The sequence below is a fragment of the Amphiprion ocellaris genome, chromosome 15 (assembly GCF_022539595.1).
Source record: "Amphiprion ocellaris isolate individual 3 ecotype Okinawa chromosome 15, ASM2253959v1, whole genome shotgun sequence".
Taxonomy (NCBI): Eukaryota; Metazoa; Chordata; class Actinopteri; family Pomacentridae; genus Amphiprion; species Amphiprion ocellaris.
The window spans coordinates 26534243-26553807 of record NC_072780.1 but is presented as its reverse complement, the minus strand read 5'-3'; the positions used below and the strand labels follow the sequence as shown (position 1 = coordinate 26553807).

General features: G+C 37.6%; 1 long non-coding RNA gene across 1 annotated transcript; it reads left to right on the top strand.

Moving 5' to 3' along the window:
• Positions 1-1122: 1122 nt before the first annotated feature.
• LOC129350608 (uncharacterized) lies at positions 1123-13681 on the top strand. The gene is made up of 2 exons (XR_008604071.1): positions 1123-12267; positions 13186-13681. It is a non-coding gene; the product is annotated as an uncharacterized LOC129350608 (long non-coding RNA).
• Positions 13682-19565: the final 5884 nt, after the last annotated feature.

Sequence of the window (19565 nt, the reverse complement as noted above, 5' to 3'; positions counted from 1 at the left end):
TAACTTCTCAGTTCTGAAGTATACGTCAATCATAGTGAGTGGTTCTCAGTATGACATATGACTCAGCTGTACTGTATACATGCCTTTTTATGAGGAACTGGCGTTAGATTTGCATAATTGGTTACCACAACTTCATACTACACAGGTCAGATTCTCCCATGACTGTCAAATTATCTAAATTATAGAGAAGTACAGGGCAATGACTTTGCATCTTAGATGATACTGATCAGTATTTTAAACGTGTTTTTAAGTCGGAGTGTTAAAATGACATTTCATGTATTATAGAACCATAAAGGTCTCCAGCGAAATGTAACACAAGTTCACTAAGCTTCAGCCTTTGACCTTTAATCATTCAAAAGAGGTAACTGAGGTACTGAAATGTCAGTGGATGTTCCAGGGTATGAAGTAACACCCATGTATGTTTTCTTGTATCAGACTTGGGCATGTTTATGTCTATATTTGTGCGAACGCTGTTGTACCCTTGAATGAATGGTCATTTTCTGACTAACAGTGAAGTGTCTCCTCTGTCAATACAATACAATATTAGCACAGCACCACAAGAAATCCTCTTTAGGCTTAGAGAAATTTGCTTGCAAAATACACTGTGAATTTTTTTTTATTATTATTATTGTAATCCATTGAACAATTTATTGCAATTTTCCCAGATTTTTCCCCATGTTGATCCCAATTACAGATTACTGTTAAAAATCGAGAAAAAGCAAAAAATAGGCCAAAACTTTACAGAATATAAACTTAGTCATTTTATAAATGGTGATTCACTCTTTTGCAGCATTTGACAATAAAATTACACAAGTTTTGTAGTGTATTTAAATCATCAAAATAAATACATTTTAAATGTATGTATAAAATATAATTATTTGAAGAAAAAATATGCACAGTATAAAAATTACACAATTTTTGTACTATATTTAAATCAGCACAGTGCATAAATAATTTGAAAATATACATAAAAATTTAATTATTTTTGTCTGTATTTTTGAAAGCCACATTATGTATATTAATGGTTGAAAAATGATAAATAGTTTTTAAACCAGCTAAATCTCCAGCCCCTATAAATTTACAAATGGTAATTAATTCTTTGACAACATCAAACTTTTTTTATTGTATTACAATACACTAAACATGTAATTCTTTTGTTTATTTTTATTATTTTTATGTTTGTTGTTTGTTTCACTTTTTTCATTTTTTTTTCCCCACCATATTTCAATTTTTTTCTCTGGCACTCTTTTTGCCAGATTTTCACAGTTGTTTTACAGTGTATAAATCTGCACCCGTGATAAAATGAGTTGGTATAAAATAAATTTCAGGCCAAGTTCAGACAGCACTCGGCGATAAAAACATAATCTCCTCATTAATATCAGTGACACAGATTCATTTTCTGAGGTTGCTGATTCTTCTGCAGCAGCATATTCAGAGTATATTCAGTTATCCGTGAGGCAAACATGTTTTTTTTTTTTCACTCTTTACATTGTGTTAATGATTACAGAGATGATAACTTTCCTAGGTTACAAAACACTCCGTCATGACACACAACAGTATCTGGGTGTCTGATAAGACTACATGCGTCGGCGACACCTTCATCAGTACACGATGTTGCTGTTTATTTGTTTTTAGAAGGAGGGAGTTGGAAATTACGTCACAAGGACTCATGTGAGCTTCACAACATCAGGATCACAAGTTCAATTCAAACAGATCAACATTCACTGTCTGAACCCCGGCAGGCTTAAAAGGCACGTTTATTTGTTTTTTTTTTTAAATTACCAAAATTATACTATTTAGCAGTCAAAAAAAGCTGCCCAAGCAGAGAGAATTGTGGGATATTCAATTTTCTGACTGTTGTTCATCAGAAAAATTTATTAATTAAATATATAGTAAAGCAAATAATCTGCATCTCTTTTTTTTAGTAATTTATGGCATATAAAGTGTGTCATACTACATGGAAGTCATGTCTGAGTTCTATTTACTTCTAGCCATAACGGTGCTGTTTCCATAGATGTGCAGGACTTTGAATCGCAGAGGTCAAAGTTAGCAAAACATGCTCAGAAACTGTTTGGGGTTCAGAGGGTTAAGTTGTGTTTGCTGCTCGGTTCTGTGGGTTTTTTTTGACAGATCCACCCAAAGCACACTTTGACACCATATAACTAAACTTGCTACTGTTGTAATTACTGCAGCCACTTGTGGGTTTTGCTACTGACCGAAAGACACATCACATGCCACCTCTGTGGTTGTCAACAGTGATTACCACCTCTGCATATGATCTCACCTAAGTAGAAATGAGGTCACATTTTAGGCGGTGGTGTGGCTGTAAAAACAATGAGGCTAAAGACTCTGCAGACACGCCATGTGGACAGTATCAGCTTGGGTTGCTTGTAAAGACTATGATGATGAAGGCAGCATCAGGAAATTGTAAAGTGAAAAGGCTCAGTAATCTTGTTTTTGTCAGTATCTTCTTGTGGAAAAACAAAGCAGACCCTGATCTACTACACATCGGTAGAACCGCAAACATACTAAAGGACACATTGCACTTTAATAGTTTTATCAGGTTCATCAAATCACAAACAGACTTTAAAACAGCTTCAGGGCCATAAGAGAACTGAACATGACCAAACACTGACACTACATCTACATTCCTACTGTACCTCAATTGTATATGTACCTTTTATTTATGTACTAAATGTTCACGTCTGTTTACATAAGGGATAGACCAATTATCGGCCTGGCTGATTACTGTGGCCAACATTTGACATTTTTCCTATTATTGGTAAATTATTGACCAATTATTGATGAATTAGATGTGCTACTTCAGGTCTGATGCAGCCTTCTCTAGTGGCTAGGTTGGAGGGCAGCCATGAAGACAAACTGATCAGTCTCAATCGAAAGCATCCTAATTTAATCAGTCCTAATTCCATTTTACATATTCAGTTACTGTCATCTTATTGATGAAGAAGCCTAGTTATGAATTACAGGTTCTCTGTCACATGCTGTTAAAACATTACATGCAAATTGGTTCTAGATATCAGTTATCAGCCTTTCTTGATCACCAATAATTATCATTGGCCCTGAAAACCCCATTTTGATCAATCCCTAATTTTTATGTAGAGGTTTTACTACCATAACCTCCTACATTTCTGTAAATGTTGTGCAGTAACGTGCAACACCAGTCACACTTCTGTTTTTATAGTGATCTTAATACACCAGATAAGATTTCTGTTTTTTTTCTATACATGCACAAGTCTCGCTCTACTTTTTTAAAACTGTTGAAAACTGTTGTCTGATTGTGTGAATGCACCGACAGGATTGCTGCTTAGTTTCGTTTTCTGTTCTCGACACCTTGACTTCATAACAGTGCACTAAACCCAAGGGTGCCAACATGTTGACTTCCTCTGCGTGGCTGAAGGCCAACAGTTCCCATCACGGACAGTTCCGACCTTGTCACTCTGAAGCAAATATTGACTGAGAATACAAACACAACTTTAACTACAGTGGCATGTGTGGGTATTTTACAATGTGGTGCGATAAGTTTTTCTTTAAACATTCCTCTAGGATTGATCTCAACAGGAGAATTTCAACCAGGAGGAATTTAGAGCTGGATTGCGGTGAAACATCAGTCATAGTTACGCCTGAAAACGTTCCTTTATATACACTACCATTCAAAAGTTTGGGGTCACTTAGAAATGTCCGTATTTTTGAAAGAAAAGCTTTTTTTAAAGTTAAAGTTAAAGTTCGTTTATTTATATAGCACATTTCAACAACAAGGCGATTCAAAGTGCTTCACAAGGACATTAAAACAGCAGATGAAAACAATTATAAAAAGAAAGAAAACATTTATAAAATCATTAAAAAGGTCATTAAAATTTAAGGGTGCAGAAGAGTAAAAGAATCAAAAACAGAAGTTGGGAAGCAAGGACATTTTAAAAGTTACACTGCAGAGTTTGTCATAAAATAAGATTTAAAATAACTGTTAGAAGAACTTAGTCAAAAGCAGCTGAGAACAGGTAAGTCTTCAGAATGGACTTAAATGTGCTGAGAGTTTCAGCTGATCTACAGTTTTCTGGGAGTTTGTTCCAAATATACGGAGCATAGAAGCTGAATGCAGCTTCTCCATGTTTGGTTTTCACTCTGGGAGCTAATAAAAGACCTGATCCAGATGACCTGCGTGGTCTGGTTGGTATATACTGAGTCAGGAGGTCTCTGATGTATTTTGGTCCTAAACCATTTAAAGCTTTGCAGACCAGCAGCAGGACTTTAAAATCTACCCTCTGAGTGACAGGAAGCCAGTGTAAAGACTTCAGAACTGGAGTGATGTGATCTACTTTCTTGGTCTTAGTGAGGACTCGAGCAGCAGAGTTTTGAATCAGCTGCAGTTGTCTGAGTGTTTTTTTAGGTAAACCTGTAAAGATACTGTTACAGTAATCAAGCCGACTGAAGATGAACACATGGACGAGCTTTCCCAGGTCCTGCTGAGACATCAGTCCTTTAATTCTTGAGATATTTTTAAGTGATAATAAGCCAACTTTGTAATTGCTTTGATGTGTTTTTCAAAGCTGAGTTCTGAGTCCATCACCACACCCAGATTTCTGGCCTGGTCTGTGGTTTTTAGCTGTAGAGACTGAAGCTCTAAGCTCACTTTTAATCGCCCCTCCTTGGCTCCAAAAACCATTACCTCAGTTTTGTCTTTATTTAGCTAAAGAAAGTTCTGACACAGCCGCTCATTTATCTGTTCAATACACTTTCCCAGCACCTGTATAGGGCCATGTTCTCCTGGGGACATTGTAATGTAAATCTGCGTGTCATCTGCATAGCTATGGTAACTTACGTTATTGTTTTCAATAGTCTGGGCCAGGGCTGCATAGTGGCGTAGTGGTTAGCACTTTCGCCTTGCAGCAAGAAGGTCCCTGGTTCGCGTCCCGGCTTTCCCGGGATCTTTCTGCATGGAGTTTGCATGTTCTCCCTGTGCATGCGTGGGTTCTCTCCGGGTACTCCGGCTTCCTCCCACAGTCCAAAAATATGCTGAGGTTAATTGATTATTCTAAATTGCCCGTAGGTGTGAATGTGAGAGTGCTTGTTTGTCTTTGTATGTAGCCCTGCGACAGACTGGCGACCTGTCTAGGGTGTCCCCTGCCTTCACCTGAGTCAGCTGGGATAGACTCCAGCCCCCCCCGCGACCCTAGTGAGGATTAAGCGGTGTATAGATAATGGATGGATGGATAGTCTGGGCCAGTGGGAGCTGTAGATGTTAAACAGAAGAGGCCCCAGGATGGAACCTTGGGGAACTCCACATGTAATAGCTGTCTGCTCAGACGTAAAGTTACCTATAGACACGAAGTAATTCCTGTCTTTTAGGTAAGATTTGAACCAGTTGAGTACTGTGCTGGACAGTCCCACCCAGTTCTCCAGTCGGTTGAGTAGTATATTGTGGTCGACTGTGTCAAACGCAGCACTTAGATCCAGCAGCACTAAGACTGTCATCCTGCCGCTGTCTGTACTTAAGCGGATGTCATCAATCACCTTAATAAGGGCTGTCTCAGTGCTGTGATGCTGCCGAAAACCTGACTGAAAAACATTGAAACTGTTACTTTTTGTTAGGTAATTGTTTAGCTGTTGAAAAACTGCTTTTTCAATGATCTTACTTAAAAATGGGAGATTAGAGATTGGTCTGTAGCTGTTCATTTGTGACTTGTCGAGGTTGCTCTTTTTTAGAAGTGGCTTAATTACAGCAGTTTTTAAAGCCTGAGGGAAGACGCCTGACGTAAGAGACAAGTTCACAATCCATGAAAGATCTGTCAGCAGTACCTGGGAAACTTTTTTGAGAAACCTTGTAGGTAGAATATCCAGGCAGCAGGAGGAGGAGTTTAGTTGATGTATAATGTCCTCCAGGTTTTTGCGATTGATAGGATTAAATTGTATCATGGTGTTTAAATTGGTTTTACGCTGACATAGGACATGTCCTGAACCTGCTGTGGAGGCACTAACTGCTTGTCTAATGTTTTGGATTTTCTCTATAAAGAATGATGCAAAGTCTTTGCAGGCCCTGGTAGAATGTAACTCAGGGGCTACTGACACACAAGGGTTTGTTAGCCTGTCCACAGTAGCAAATAAGGCTTGTGTATTGTGACTGTTTTTGGTGATTATATCTGCGAAATAAGATTGTCTTGCATTCCTCAGTTGTAAATTGTAAGTGTACAGTTTCTCTTTATAAATGTTATAATAAACCTGAAGTTTTGATTTTCGCCATCTGCGTTCAGCTTTCTGACACTCTCTTTTGTTATTTCTGACCAGTGTGGCATTTCTCCATGGAGATTTTTTCTTACCAGAGATCACTTTCTCCTTAGTTGGAGCAATGGCATCCATAATATTTACAATTTTAGCATTAAAGCTACCTATCAGCTCATCAACTGAACCCCAAGACAGAGCTGGTGTTGAAGAGAAAGCCTGGTTAAATATCTCAGAGGTGCTTTCAGTAATACATCGATTTTTGGTTACCTCTGTAAAAACTGTCGATTGCACTGAGACGGTGCTCTCAAAGAATACACAGGAATGATCAGAAAGGCCAACATCACACACTGTGACATTGGAAATACTCAGACCCTTGGAGATAAGTAGGTCTAACGTATGCCCTTTGTCATGTGTGGCCTCTGTTACATGCTGGACCAGCCCAAAGTTGTCAAGAGTGTTGTACAGGTCTTTAGTCCCTTTGTCCTGAGGACTGTCAACATGAATGTTGAAGTCGCCAGCAATAATTACACAGTCAAAATCAATGCAGATCATAGACAGCAGTTCACTAAAATCATCAAAAAAGTTTGCACAGTATTTAGGAGGCCTGTAAATATTAAGTAGCACAACTCGAGATGAGGACTTCAGCTGAAGAGCTACGTATTCAAACGAGGAGAAATGTTCAGAGGATAATTGCTGATATTGAAACGATTCATTGAATAAAATTGCAACACCGCCCCCTCTCTTTTGCACCCTGGCCTCACTGATAAAACTGAAGTTGGGAGGGGTCGACTCGATGAGAACAGCTGCACTGTTATTTTGGTCTAACCAAGTTTCAGTTAAAAACATAAAATCAAGATTGTGCTCAATAATAAAATCATTGATTAAAAATGTCTTCCCTGCTAAAGATCTAATATTTAATAGAGCCATCTTTAATGTTTGGGGAGTTTTGCCTGCCTTGTAAGCAGGAGTTGTTTGTGGCTCACAAACAATATGTACTATATTTGAAAGCTTTTTCTTTCTGTGTCTTGACATAGCCACCTTTCTTTTTCTGTTGCCTATTAGGACAGAGATGCTGGCTACCTGGTTTCCATCAGGCCCTGGCTTTTCCTGGTTGAAAACATTAATATTAGCTTTGAAGCCTGGACCCGGTACATATCAGACATCAGAGACAACCCAGTAGTTAGCTTTTACAATGAAGATAACATTAAATTAATCAGAAATGCAATCTACACATTGTGGTAAATGACTATTCTACATGGAAACAGCTGATTTTTACCATTTTTTTTAAATGGAATATCTCCATAGGGGTACAGAGGCCCATTTCCAGCAACCATCACTCCTGTGTTCTAATGCTACATTGTGTTACCTAATCATGTTGAAAGGCTAAGTGATGATTAGAAAACCCTTGTTCAGTTATTTTGGCACATGAATAAAAGTGAGTTTTCACGGAAAACATGGAATTGTCTGGGTGACCCCAAACTTTTGAACGATACTGTACAAGCCCTGCCTTCTGAAAGGAAAGCACGTGTAACTTGTCCTAAACCAAATTTGACTTTTTCAGAGGTTTCTGTGCCTTTTTATTTATTTCATAATTTCTGACATGTAGATTTGGGTCAAAAGTGTGAATAGTACATTGGTCACAGCAGACCCCGCTAAATCATATATGTCAATGTAATGTGACCAAAAATACCCATTAGTGCATATTGATAAGTGTGTTATGTAATCTTGATGCAGTGGTCGCTCAGAACGAAAAAAGTAAAAGGCTAGCTTTTCCCCTTGAACTGCACAAATTTTGCATCTTTCTCTTTTCTAACAGTAAAGGGCAGAAAACAACCATATAAGATGTGCAATAGAGGAATTTCCTGAAGTAATGCCCCAAATAAGTTGAGGCATATGATCTCTTTTCCAAATGATGTGCTGTATTATTGTTAAGTCTCATCAGCCGCTCCTAATGTGGCATATTACTCCTCGTTGGTTTGCCTTTTTTCACAAATTTATGAATTTAAGTTTGAGATACCAGAAAACGATGCTCAGCTTATAACTAATAAGCAAAATGCACAGAACATTAACCAAATGTTACAGTTACAGGGAAAACATCTCTAACTGCATGCAAAGGAGTGACAGTGGTGACACCAGCATCATTCAAGTTGTAGTGAGGCTTTCAGTGGGGAGTTTTTTTCTTTGCATTCCTGCAAAGTTCTCCTTAAAGACAGAATGAGTTCTGTAAAGACATTCTTTATTTTATTTTTTTATTTATTTATTTTTTTCCAAAGAAATATTTTTGAGAATGAGTACTGTATTTGTCCTTTTGAATTCTTAAAATGAAAGTCATATACTGGATATTTGTGATTATGGTTGTCAGTAGGAGGTTCCCTGCAGAGCCATCTTCTCGTTTACAGCCTTTTTGCTTGCTACCATAAAGATTTTTGCGGAGATAGCTGGCACTTTTTTTTCCTTTAATCAGTTTAGGTCCATTTTCCCCACATAAAACGACATGCAAAAATCATAACACAGAACTTCTCTGGCAATGCAATGAACACTGTCCCAGAAGGGTTCAAGAACCGAGCATCCCCAGAATATGAGTTCCAGCATTTGGGTTGGGTGCCAGTCTGTTTGGACTTTTGTTTTGGAGTTATAAAATATCTAATACAGTTTTTCCATGAGAAATCCCTCCATGTGTGGAGCATTAGTTGTGATTTGTGTGTTATGTTTTTTTCATTTTTGAGGGGCAATCGCATTCCCTAATTCTTTTTCCCATTTTACCTTTACAAAAATTTGTTGAGTGACCTCTTAATTCTGTATATGTACCTGAATAATTGTCCAGTAATCTTTCTGGACAGTTTTGTATTGTAGGTCCCGACAAACACTGAACACTATACTCGATACATTTTTGGTAAGAGTCCTTTTCACATTTTTATTCTAAAGACATTAGAAAAATGTTCTTCATTGTGAACCTTCCTTTGTCATCATGTAACATTGTGGGAATGTTCAGTGGAATAATTTTCAGTAACATCTTACCTCTCCAACATCCTCAAAACATTGCTGGCAAGATGTTCCACCTTTTAATATATGACTCATATAAAAAATAAAAAAAAAAAACATCTTGAAAACATTTTTGAATGTTGGTTTGACCACATTCTTCTGTTGTGATCATGGAACATAATCTGACAACCCTGAAAACTTCTCTGAATGGTCCAAATAAAACATGGTGTCCCAAATAACTACTAACCTTGTAGGGACTTGATTTGAAATGAGAATTTTTCTTAATACATTCTTTAAACATTAGATTAAAATGGTTTCTTTAAACCATCATTAGAACTTGTAGGTAATGTTAGAACATGTAGTGAGAAAGTTCCCTGCTTCTTGGGTCAGAACTGTAATTATTTCAAGACATTTCTTCATGATTGTCTTGATTATGGGACAGATTTGTCTCAGTTGGTCCTGTTACAAGATTCTCATTTCTGCAGTCAAATTCACTTATGTATGCTGTACAACTAAAACAGCAAACCTTAAAACACAATTAAAAAAATGGGCTAAAAGACAAGTAGAAGGAGATGGAGTAAACATGTCGAGCTCTCCTTGAATCACGTCAACCGAGAGACTTCAGCTGCAACATCTGAGCAGTTTAAAATATTAGGAGGAGCAACCTAAAAGGTTCAATCACCTTTATTTTTGTGCAACTTATGACTGCTCTACACCCACATACAAGAATTAAGAATTATAGCAGTCTGAGTGGTAATGAAGGCATGAATAACAGTCTTTGGGAAAGACATCAGCCTTCACCTCGGCTAAAGGTCTTAATTTTAAATCATGTGTTTGGGGAAATGTTCCAGTTATTTAATGCCATTAGCAGAATCCTCCACTGCATTTAAGGACAACATGAAAAAAGAAATCATACACAAAAAAAATTGTCAAAGTGACTCCTTATGTTGGAAATGTTTACGATCAGCATTAGTTGTTTGTTTTTTCTCTTATGGCCATAAGATGCAGTAACTCTTAAAGAGAAGGAAGTTCGATCAGAGTGCAAAGAGTATATAACATTTAAGGCAGAAGTGAGTTAATATCACTCTAACACGCCTGTTTTTCTGTATTAACTTTCAGAGAGGAACCACAGTGACATTATAGACCAGCCCTATTCAATTAGCGGCCCGCGGGCCACATGCGGCCCGAAAGCAACCCTCGAGTGGCCCTAAAGCAACTGCCGAGTGATTGGGACTTGGGTCCGAGAAAAACAGAAAAACATCTTTAAGTAACACTGACAAGTTCTTACAAAAATTCCAACATTATTGCAAACATTGAATGCAACACTTACCGTAACCAAAAAAAAAAAAAAAAAAAAAACACTTACCGTAATCTAGCAACTAACCCACAATGCATTGTGTTGAGGAGTCGCGTTTGAAAAGTTAACATTAGCAGTTCTATACAGGGGAAAATGGCAGCATGTCTTTTTCTATCCTGAAACGACAAATCGGCGAGGAAAACCGTCGGTTTAATCCTGCGTGGACTGGCAAGTATTTATTTATTTACCACCAAGTCCGAACGCCAAACCAATGCGTTTACTCTGCAACGAGTGCTTTGCAGCGCTGAAAGATTATAATGTCCGAAGACACCACGTTGGAAAAACATGCCGCGTTTCGGACAAACTTTCCCGAGGGATGTCATGAGAGAGCGGCTATAATTCAAAGTTTGACTGCATCTTACACCCGGAGCTGTACTACAATGAAGCGGACCTGTCCTGTCTGCACTGTTCCCTCTAAACTGTGCGCGTGCGCAATTGCGCACTGCTGACACGGTCTCCGCGCACAGAAAATCTGCGCTGCGCACAAAAAGAAAAAAAAATCCAACCTAAATTGTAAATAAAATAAACACGTAACAATTCATTCTGTGCTATTTTTCAATGTGAGTCAGTGAGTGACCGGTGACTGGCTGCTGCAGCCAATGATGCGATTCACATACGTATTTACCATAGACTGTATATAATGGTATTTACGCAGCTAATCAACGTCAGGCGTCCTTATGTGCAGCCACCTGTTCTCATAGATATGAATGAGTAGACAGGACACGCCCCTTTGAGCTGCGTGCTACAGCGAGGCTAAGCTAGTGGGGGCAAAGTTTCAGTGCATTCTGTTGATGTAGACGGCGTGAAAACGGAAACAACAAGTATGCCGGCTCACTGTGCTGCATACAGTTACACACTGCGTCGTACGATTAAGACAAGGAAACTTGGAATGACTTTTCATAGGTAAGAATAGTTTTTGGCTCTTTTTTCATTATGAAATCTTGTTGAGAGCTTCCAGTCTATGAGAGCTAACTAGTTAGCCACTAGCAAAATGCTAAGGCGAGCTAGCAGCTTGACAACCAAATACCAGACGATTAATAGTAGCTGTAGTATAGTTGTACAAGCAGTAGTAGTAATACTAAAAGTACAAGCAGCAGTAGTAGTATAAACAGCTGTTAGAGTCGTAGAAGTAGTATCAGCATTTGTAATAGTATTTCAAGTTGTAGTAGCAGTGCCAGTATCAGCAGCAGTAGTTAGTACTACCACTGCTACTAGTAGTAGTCACATTGCTATTACTACCACCAATACTACCAGTAGTAGTTATAAAGCCTAACTCATGTATATCCAGATTACCATCTATGTTCTTCCTCCAAACCCATTTTATGATTGGGATTACAGGCAGTTCTTTAGGACTGCTCTCAAATAATTGAAATGTTACTAAACAAGGTTATACTTATCAAATTAATAGCTCTGGTCTCCAGTATATTGGCGAATTCGGTTCTTTGTACTTAATTTATTAGCATGAATTTCTTTTTAATATGTTGTGTACAGACTTAATTACTTCTCTGTCTACTTTTCTTACTCCACGTAGGTTTCCCAGAGACTATGGGTTGAGGAGGAATTGGAAGTTTGTCGGCTTAGACCTGGTGTCATTCCATCAGTGTTTAACTTCCCGGCTCATCTTGGAAGAGTACGTGCCAGAAAGACCACGACCAAGGCAGCCTTGAGATGTTAGGCAGTGTCTCCCTGAGGTGGGGTGTCGACGGTGTTCACAGTCAGGGTCTGTGGTAATCCTGTCAAAAAACAAAACAGAAAAAAATCTAGATTATAAATCAACATGTAACCAAAAGCACTCTGTGTATAACGTCTATAGTATAGGATGTAGTTCAGAGAAATGTCAAAGTATAGTATACTTTACTCAAGAATAACATAGTATGGCCTGTAGTTCATAGTACAGCATGTTGGCAAGAAAAAAAAAACAAAACATAGATTATTATGTGGTTTCAAAAAGCGCAAAATGATAGGATGTTGCCTAAAATTGTCATGTCATGATATGTGGGTCAAAATAGTATGTATTTCAAGAAAACATCAGAGTATAATATGTCATCTAAAAAATGCCATAGAATAATAATTTCAATGCACAAGTAAAAGTATAGTAACTTTTAAAACTGTTCGAATTCTTATATGTTGCTGAAAAAAACACAAAAAAAACAAAAACAAAAAAAACGTCACAGTAATATGTCAATTAAAAAAGCCTATAGTATATTGTGTCGCCCAACAAACATCATAGTATAGCATTTCGCTCTAAAAACATCACAGTATAGCCTTTAGTCCACAGCTGTCAGTAGGTGAGGAGCAACACAAAAACAGTCCAAACGCTGGTTTCCAGAGGGTTAGATGAGAATTTATATGAGAGTAAGTTTACAACAACACAACATGTGAGGGGGTTAAAAACAAATGGGTGTTAGTAAAATAAAAATAAATCAACAGAACTAAAAGTGAACTTCATGTTGACATTGATGGGCATTCCAACCAGGAACAAAGTAAAAGATAATCAATACGAAAAAAAACTTCCTGTCCACCTCTTAAAACACGAAAACACACCGCAGTAGCACCCTAAACTAGAACTACTAATGGGTTCCCTGTTTTGCTTTGTGAACAATTCAAAGGTCCCTCTCTATCTCCTCACACATCCACCAACCACTGGAACACATCTCCAAAGTTCTGCCGGGCCAGCTCAGCTTCCCCTCAGAAGAAGTGCTGCCACCTGCCAGATGAAGGAGCCTTTTGAGAGGCAGCTGGCATCGTGATTGGACTGTACTTTGGTCTGTTCCAATCCAGCTTCAGTTCCAGAGACGGCAGGCGAGACGAGTCAACGGAGGCCGGATGGACGAAGGCATGAAGCTGAGTACAATCCAGAAAACAACAGAGGAGGAGTGCAGCAGCCCAGAGCCAGAACAACCAGAGTATGTCTCTTAGAAAACATCATAGTATAGCCTTTGGTATGAAAAAACGCCATCATATACATCGTATATTGTACAAATAACAAGTCAAAGGAAAGAGACATCCGTTGTAGAATTGTAGTAATTGTGGGCTGACTGATTTACTGATTATCAGTATTTTATTTTTTTACTGATTTAAGGTAATAAATAAATTTAAAAATGGCGCTACTTTGGCTCTGAACCTTTATCTACCTGTGGTCGCTCTGTCTTCTGGAGTGATTTGATTGGTTATACGTAACGAATAAAACTCCTTTAACTTAACATCTGTAAACAAAACAAAAACGTATCAACAAAGTTTTCTGTTAGAGTTTGTGTTCTTCTAAGTTTAACTCCAAGATTTTAAATACTTTCATTTACTGCAAATGAATATCTACTCCAAATGTCTCAGTAATAATCATTAGCAGCCTTAAAAACCCACAAAACACCCCTTTATACTTGACGACACTTAGTACAGTCCGGTTCCCCCTTCTATAAATCTGCTTGGAATCTTCCACTTCCTGTTTGTCAAAGTGGCCTTCTACCTGGACAGGTTTTGTTGGAGCTCATGCAACAAACATTTTGGGTAACTGCACTTTAATATGGATGGATGACACTGAATTAGAGTCTGTTTTAATGAGACTGAGTTAAGATGTGTAGCTCTGTCATTAAATAGGAAATTATTTCTCAGAATTCACAGAGAAAAGTCTGAAATGTTTGCTAGGTTAGCGTCCCACATGTTCTTTGGCTCAGCTAAAGCTAACTCTCTCCAACTTCTGGATCTCTTGAGTTGCTTGTTGTTAAAATATCTTGCTAGAGGTGCTGAAGCTCAGAAAGTCTGAGATGTTTGTTCAAAATAAGCTCATTCTCAAGTCTTATCTGAACTGTCCTCTTTTGTTTGAACTTTCCCTAAACTTAGGAGTTAATGACAGAGCAGCACATCCAGACTCAGTCTCATTTATGTAGAGATTAAACTTCAGTGTCATTCATTGATGTTAAAGTGCAGTTTTTCAAATGTTTGTTGCACATGCTCCCGACCAAACCAGTCCAGGTGGAAGACGATGTGAAGAGAAAGCTCCAGAGGATAAATATCACACATTTACGTTGGAAATAAATGTCCTTTAATTAGACATTGTCATGCAAAAGTTGGATTTCCCTTTAATGATGTTCAAATCTTTGCTGAGTGCTTTGTTGATGTTGGTTTCTAAATGTTTTCTGACACTCGGCCCCGAAGATTAAAACCTTTTACGGCTCACAATCTGCAACAATTCACACATTATCAACTATCTTTCTGACTAAACTAAGATAAAAAGTGAAAAACTGCCTGATTGCTGCATCATGAATGTAAATGTTTTTGGTTTTTATGACAGTAAACTGAATATATTTGGGCTTGACATTTTATAAACCAAAACAAGAAATGAATTACTGGAGAAAACAATCAACAGATTAATGAACAAAGAAAATGTGTTTTCCAACATATATGGCTGAATTACTCCAACATTACAAGATACATACAATTTGAATTCAATTTTATTTATATAATGCCAATTACAGGTCAAATTGTCTCAAGACACTTTATTTTTATATTTTTTGTCATATTTAAAGTATGACAAAGTAAGAAATTTAAACCTCTTGACTAATCCGATTTATTATTTGGTTTTTAAGAGACTAATGGACAACTAAAATAACTTTCTAAACTAAAACTAATAAACATGAGGTCAAATGGAAGAGTTTTAAATACTGCAGTCCCACGACGACAAGAATAAAGTTTGTCAACAAAAAGTAAATCTGCTGGTGGATTCCATTGAAGTCCTAATAAATGACAATAAAGTGTGATACTAAAGGTTTGTGGTGCTAAAAATCTCCAAGTAAAGATATGAAGTTGAACATCTGGATGGAGGTTGATCAAAGTTGACGTCCCTTCATTTCTCTGGAGTCGACTCCATGGATTTTCTGGATGGTGGTTAAAGACCTGCTCTTCTAGTCATCTTCCTTCTAGTCGCTGTAAAAAGTCAGTCCATCCTGGCCGACTTCAACACCTCTTCTTGACAACTTGTTCTGCCTCCGACCTGGTGGAAACTCCAGAAACTCGGGAAAACCTGTGGAGACTCGAAAAACTCGTCGGGCGGAGGAAGGTGTGGTGGGGGAGTCTGGGTGGAGTCAGGGGGGGGGGTGGGGGGGGGGGGGGGGGGGGGCCCCCCCCCCCCCCACCCCCCCCCCCCCCCCCCCCACCCCCCCCCCTGACTCCACCCAGACTCCGCCTTGGCTCCACCCATGTGGTCACTTGAGGAACTACGATGCCAAAGGGACGACGAAATTATTTCTTTTCATCTGATCTGTAGCTCAGTGAGTTAAGGATTTGCCTATGGAGCTGCAGGTCGCTGGTTCAAGACCAGACCCTTCTTAAGTTTTTATCAAATCCTGACAAAGACAAACAAAGAAAAATGCCAGTGGCGGGTCTCGAACCTGCGACCTTCCACTTGGTAGTCCTCTTCTTATCCCCCTGAGCTACTCGCTCAGATACTAATTCTTCTTTTTTTTGCACATTTATCATCTATTTTTTGTCGTGTTCGAGTTTTTTTTTTACTCGTGTCTCGACTCGACCGTTTTTCTCAGGAGGTTGGGCTTCAGCCTTTGTGCTGGAGGGTGGAACCCTCAGTTCCAAGACTTTCCAAAGCCTCCACACCTCCCGAGTCCTCAGGACCTGAGCTTTCAGACAGTCTGAGGGCTGAAATTTTCTAAGTTCCTGAGTACTTCTCTGTTAGTTTGAACCTTCAGACAGTCTGAGGGCTGAAATTTTCTAAGTCCCACAGTAGTTCTCTGTTAGTTTGAACCTTCAGACAGCCCAAGGACTGAAATCCTCTAAGTTCCTGAGTAGTTCTCTGTTAGTTTGAACCTTCAGACAGTCTGAGGACTGAAAACTTGAAAGTTTCTCAGTACTTCTCTGTTCGTTTGAACCTTCAGACAGTCTGAGGACTGAAATCTTAAAAATTCCTGAGTAGTTCTCTGTTAGTTTGAACCTTTAGACAGTCTGAGGACCGAAATCTTAAAAGTTTCTCAGTACTTCTCTGTTAGTTTGAACTTTCTGGTTAACAGAAGCCTTAAAACTTGTGACCATGAGTCTTGATTTCACATTTAGATCATCCATCTGAGTTCTTCTCAGACCTTCACCTGTGGGTTTTTTAGAAATCCTGAACAAACTTTGAATCTCTTCACTGAACAGTAAAGTTTGTGGAGCTCAGAAGGTAACATTAGTTTGATAAATGCCTTCAACTACTATTAGACTTTATCTGGAAAGCAGTTTTCTGAAATGAGTTCTTAGTAAATCTGTCCACAATCAAACCAAGAACATAGAAAGAGGAAATGTTTGAAGAAACAACTTGATGTTTTCATTTCAGACTAGAAAACACTTTAAGGCCTTTATCTGTTTTTGCTCTTTTGATCATTTTATTGTTTCTTCTGTTTAATTTGATCTTCTACAGTTTAACTGGTGTCTTTTCAAAGGTTTTATCTTTAGTTTGATTCTTCTTAAATGTTTAGTTTCGCTCTTTTCTCACCTTTTATTCTGTTCTAATGTCTGATCTGATTTCGAAATGTTTTGTCTTTTTAATGTTTAATTGTTGTTTTTTCAAATGTTTTATCGGCTTGTTTGAATAATTTCCTTTTCTTTCCCAATGTTTAATTTTTCGATTAAATCTTTAAGGTTTTTCTTTTTAAATGTTTTACAACCTTTTAATGTTTAATTTTCTTTTTTAATGCTTCATTGTATTTTCTGTTTAATTCCTATTTAAAGTTTTATTGTCTTTAAGATTTAATTTTCTAATTAAACAAATTTTTTAATTAAATGTTTTGACTTTTAAAGGTTTAATAATCTAATTAAATGTTTTGTATTTTTCTAAATGTGTAATATTCTTGTTTAATTGTATTTTTTGAAATGTTTAATTATCTAAAATATTTCATCTTTAATGTTCAATATTTTTGTTTAAAAATTTTTGTTTAATTTCATAATTACATGCTTTGTATCTTCCGTTTAATTATCTAATTAAATATTTTGTCTAATATAATTTAATTGTATTTAATGTTTAATTTTCTTCTTAAAAGTTTTAATAAATGTTTTTTTCCTTTGATTTAATTGCTTTTTTACTGTAGTTTATTTCTTTAATATTTTTTTTCTGTCAAGACTTTAACCCCAACCTTAAAAATGAAACAAACCCTTAAATCACAATGAAAATACTTCTGTTGTCACAATCATGAGTTAGTCAATTATTCAGTTTATCCATTGAGCTTTATTTGTTCAGCACCTTTCACACAGATTACAAAACTAAACAAGCAAAGTGAAAAAACTATGCTAAAACTATGATTAAACCTCAAAAACAAAAAAAAAAAAAAAAATTAACACCGTAATAAAATCTGTTGTGTCCAGGGGATGGAGGGAGTTTATTGAAGTCTTCTTGGGCTCACATGGGAAATCATTTAAAATATAAACTTGATATTCAGTCTAAGGAAACTGCAGAGCGACAGAAGAACCAACAATATCTCCTGTTTTCTCCTTTAATGAGTCGACTCTTCTTGTGCTTTCAGACCAAAGAACTACAGACTCTTCACAACCTGCTCAAACTCTTGGTACAGGACCTCACCACACGGGTCAAGAAGGTTTCTGTCTCATTTCTACTCTGAAGCTCACCTTCTCCTGCTCAAACTGCTGACAAATGTTTCTGCTGCTCTAAAGTCTGCTCTCCAGAACTTCCTAAAAACTCTCAAAGTCTCTTCTGCTGCAGGTTGCTTTGTAGAACTGTTCCAGAAAACCTCACTAAACCACATGGAGGGGTCTCAAGATAGTCGTCCAAATGAAACCATACAAAAACCAAACTAGTACAACCCAAACGCTAAAGTCTCCTGCAGCCTACCAGAGAACCTCTGAGAACAGAGAATCAGGACAGGAACTCTTACCTTCTGGACAACCAACGCTGGTTCACAAACAAGAATACAGAATGTGTCTGACCAAAAACCTCACTACACTCACTCACTACAGCCAAGATAAAGACACAACTCAGCTGCACCAAATCCACTAATCACTGTACACATTAGCACCATGTGCTAACTGTGGCTAAAGAACCACATTTACCAAGACAACTATCCAGTACAAAGCCCTCAAACACACCAAGAAACACATTAAAGATGATTTTACTGCTGGAAGCTGCAAGCCAACGCCTAAAGAACAAACTAAAGCAATGGAGCCAAACCCAGTTCAGTGGTGAAGAGAAGCAGAGGAAATGTTTGTCTGCAGCTAAATAAAGCAGGAAGACACTGAGCTGCTCAGGTGTTCCTGATAACACCAAGCAGCCACCTGGACAGCCAATAGGAACACAGCTTACTGGAAGTCCAGAGGGCTGGGTTAGTGAAGGAAATTTAATTTAAAGTTGAGACAGAAAGTTAACAAAGAAAGTTGAAAACCACCTTCTGATACCTGAAATCTCTGAGTTTTCACACAAAGAACACCTGAACATGTCAAACTGGTTTCATAGTAGAACCATCATTGTAAAAACATCATAGTATGGTGTGTTGCTCAAAAAACATTAGGACCCGGCTGTCAGGGGACAAACATGTAAGAAACATGAGAACAGAGAGAACCCAACCAGTAGGTCACAGTTTATCATCATCTAATCATCTCCTGAAGTCCATATGGTGAGAGACATCAGTATCTGGTTGTTCATTTACCAGAGGATGCTTATAATCATGCTGATGTGGTCTGTACTCTACAGTATTTTAGTGACTCAGTAAATGCCTAAGTTGTTTTTTTTTTTTTAAATGCTTTTTAGTTTTTAATAAACATTTAACAGCCTATATGTAATCAATAAATGGCCTTTGCCTATCTTAAGAAAAATTCACTCAGAACTCTGATATGTTAACAGTACTAAATAAATCAATAAATACATGCATACACACAAAAGTTAATACATTAACTGTGTTAAGATAAGATTTAGATATTTTAAAAAGTTGTTTATGTTTTTGCAGAATCCAGTATTACTCACTGGTTGGTCATTACATTTTGTTAGTTTGATTTCACTGTT